At 35.8% G+C, this 3,829-nt stretch overlaps 1 protein-coding gene across 1 annotated transcript in view; it reads left to right on the top strand.

Moving 5' to 3' along the window:
- The window catches only part of LOC134216207 (uncharacterized), a 579,247-nt gene extending 575,984 nt beyond the window's left edge, over positions 1 to 3,263 (top strand). The window contains exon 2 of the transcript XR_009980551.1: positions 3,227 to 3,263. The gene's annotated coding sequence lies outside the window, so the exon portion shown is untranslated. The remainder of the gene's footprint in view (positions 1 to 3,226) is intronic.
- The last annotated feature ends 566 nt before the right edge of the window (positions 3,264 to 3,829 follow it).

Genomic DNA, 3,829 nt, shown 5'->3' on the forward strand with positions numbered 1-3,829 from the left:
GTGCGTTTGCATCTACCGGACCAAGGCAGGCAACCTATCAGGCATTGATTAAATAGCTGTTATACCTTTAGCAGATTTGTTTTTATCTCTGTCACTTTTACCAGCATTGGCGTGTTAAATGCTAGGTCATCCAAGAACTTCTTGGCAACAGACCTCAAATTAACGAGCGAGCGATGAATTTCTAATCTCATATGTAACTTCAAGTGGAATAACCTCATTCTGGTCGCATTGAGTGGTTCATCTTTTAAAGATTTTGTTACTAGCTTAATCTGCTTAGTCTGGTAGGATTTTTTAAATTCCTGAGCATGGAGTATCATTGTGACAGCTTCACAAGCGAATGCAAAAATAGTAACTTGGCTTCTGGAGCACGATGAACGTGACCCATCAAATTGAACATTTCTTCACTCCTCCTTCACTCAAATTGCCAGAATTGTTCAAAAACGGCTTAATTTATTTTTATAAAAAAACAAAGAAATTTCTTGGTATTCTGAAATAATGTCCGAAGGACATCCTGGAGGAAGTTCTGAAGGAATTCTTGAGGAATGTCAACAAAATTCTCAAAGAAATTTAAGAATGTCGGAATTTCTTTAGGAGTTCTTGAATTCGTACGGAGATATCCGAAATTTCGTCCTAAATTTTTGAAGCAAATAGCGAGAAAAATTCGAAAGAAATATCAGATGAATATCCGAGGCAGAGTAGAGAACCTTTACGCGAAGATAGAGAGAATCTCCTTTCAACAGTGTAATCCAACAAACTGATAAATAAATACGCAATACTTTATTTGATAAACAATACCCAAATAAATTTCGGGTACAGTTTTCCATCATTCTGGCTTGAGTCTTGCTCTGCATACGGCTCCACCTAATATTACAGTCAAATTTAAAGACCATTCTGCTTTGTATGTATGAAGGGCAAAAACGGAGGCAGCAGACCCATAAGCAGAGACACTTACGTGAAGCCGCGATATCTCTTTCAACAGTGTAATCCAACAGACTAATACATAAATCTGCAATCCTTTTAAGCTTTTCGAGGTAGCTTTTTTGAGGAAGGCGCGTCAAATCCATTACAACTGTGTGGAGGTACCCATCTACATGGGTAGACATTTTTATTTCAATTCAAAAAGAATTTTTGAAGGAATTCTGATGAATTGTCAGAATCAATCTCAGAAGATTTTTTAAAAGAATTCCCAGAAGAATTCCCAAGATATTTCCTAGGTCCTAAGAAGTTCCAAGCAATTCCTAAGGGAAATTTCAAAGAGCTGTTTCTATGTGGACGTTTTTGAAGGAATTCGATGAAATTCTGACAGAATTTGTTTAGGTATAATAGAATAAGTTTCTTGATGTCTTACCGAAATAATTCGAATATATTTTCTAGGGAATTATTTAAGGATTTTCGAGAAAATCTGTAGAAATTTTCGATGGAACTCTTAGTAAATTCCAAGAAATTCATGGAGCATCTAAATATCCACTTCTCGATATTTTGGGAGTTTTCTTGGCATGTAGCTAATTATAGAGTCAAACACAGTGTTTCACTACTGTCCAGATTTTGAAGAAATTCTTAGAAAAATTTAGAATTTCTATTTAAATTTCAATAGCTATTTGTTTGAAACATCCACTAAAAATCCTTCATAAAATTCTGTTCGAAAATCTCCAGGTTCTCTTTAGTTATTCCTTCAAGAATTGAGTCGAAGTTCTCCAGAATTTCTTCGAAATCTCTTTAGAAAACCAAGGAATTTATATGGATATTCATCCAGGGACTCCAGAAAACCTTCCGGAAAGGCCTTTTATTAATTTTTCAGAAACTTTTGAACATCCTCCAGAAAGTCCTTAGAAAATTCCTTCAGTAAACTATACAAAATTTCTGCAGGAATATCTCCGGAACGAATCATAATATGCAGGAATTTTAAAGGAATTTTCGAAGAAACTCCTGAGGAATTTGAGGAATTATTTTAAACTTAAAAAATAGCACGTCAACAAATATTTTAAAAAATGAATGAATTTAAGCAAAATTACCAAGATTTTCAAAAGAATTTCAGAAGAAAGAGTTCTAGAGAATTTTAAAAGAAATTTTGGAGATCTACAGGAATTTCTGGAAAAGTTGATAAAGGAATTTCAGGAAGTCCGAAGGAATACCTAAAGGAAAGAAAAAAAAGAGAAAGTTCAAATAAATTAGAGGTAAATTTGAGAGAATACAAAAATTTCCTAGAGTTTAAAGAAATTGTTGAGGAATTACTTAAGAATTTTTATAAGAAATTCGAAAACAAATTCCTGAAGGAATTTATAAGAAAAAATCCTAAGTTCGATTCAAAGGTTTTTTCAAAGGGATTTGATTGTAGAATTTCAAAGGAATTTCAAAGGAACTACTAAAATACCAATGAATTTCTAAAGAAATTCAAAGACTCGTAAAGGAATTTCCGAAGCAATCAAAGAATTTCAGAAATTCTGAAGAACTTTTGAAGAAAATCGAACTAATTTACGAAGAAATACCAAATACATTTTCATTCCTTCTTAGAAGAAGTTCTGAAGAAATTCATTAGGAACATCTTAATTAGGCTTAGAATTTTTCGAATTTTCTGAGGAATATCTTGAGGAATTTCAAACGAATTTCTGGATTTGATCCAAATTACTTTCCAATGAACTTATGAGCTGTGATGCGGCTATGACCTAGTGGGTAATGTACACTTTGTTGTGTGGACATACAAGCCATAAGGATACACCTCATCAGTCGATGTGTAGCTAATTGTACAAAAAAATCAAAAGATCGTATGGATTGCTGCGTTAAACTTTTTCTCAGCTCAAAATTCTTCACGCCGATTCACGCCGCCGCCGCCGCCGCGATACTGCTTACGGCGTGACGCCGCCGACGCCGCCGCCGCGGTGTAAAATGACCTTAGCCGCCGCCGTTCACAAATACTTCGGCGACAGGTCTAATTCGAAAGACGATCTGATGAGTGCGATGGCTTAAGTACGTCGAATATGGTGAAAGCTAGTCAGTCTAAAATTAGCAAAACAGACCTCTTAGAGTCAAAAGATATTTTAGGCAACAACTGTTTATGACGAATCTTTCTATTCCAATATAATTCATCTACGCTTCAGTTATATAATACTACAAATTATCCGTGGAAGTAATTTCCAATCGATGCGTTATTTGGTATTTACTCACGTTTGTTTCCTTCTGTTTCGTTTCTTTTCATGTGCCAATCGCCATTACTGCGTGCCGCAAACAGCGAAGTGATCCGCGGAGGTGCTGATCGAGGAGTTCGCGTCCACTTAGGACTTATCCGATCGCAAACGGAGGAGGATGAAGTATATTGTTGCTAGGTCAAAGCTTCGGGCGATGATTATTGCGATTATGGCGTTAGGTGCCGGAATATAGGTGCTAGGTGAGCTCAATTGAGTGTGGATAATGGGCTTTTTCACGGGCCGATGGCGTGGTAGAACATATGGGAGTTTAGTGAATCGATTAGAATTTTTGTTGCTAGGCGGAATCGTGGAATTGAGCATATAAACGATTCATTCTGCGAGTTCGTTTACAAGCCACCGTGGAAACTACCATTTACCAACATCGAGGCTTTCAAGTTCTATTAGCTGTTGGTTTTTCTGACTAAGGATAGCGCCACAATAAATAATAATGAATTAATTGAAACGGCAAGACAAATCGTAAAAATAGTTCTTTGTCGGTTCCCGCTCTTCAGGTTAGAAGCAACTATTACTGACTAGTAGTGTCGTATTACTCTGAAACCCGCATTTTGATTGTTATTTATTGTGTAAAAACATCTGCTTAATTTTTTTCGAAACATGGGTATTTGATAGAAAAAAATAAGATAGTA

This window comes from Armigeres subalbatus, chromosome 2 (assembly GCF_024139115.2).
Source record: "Armigeres subalbatus isolate Guangzhou_Male chromosome 2, GZ_Asu_2, whole genome shotgun sequence".
NCBI classification, from domain to species: Eukaryota; Metazoa; Arthropoda; class Insecta; order Diptera; family Culicidae; genus Armigeres; species Armigeres subalbatus.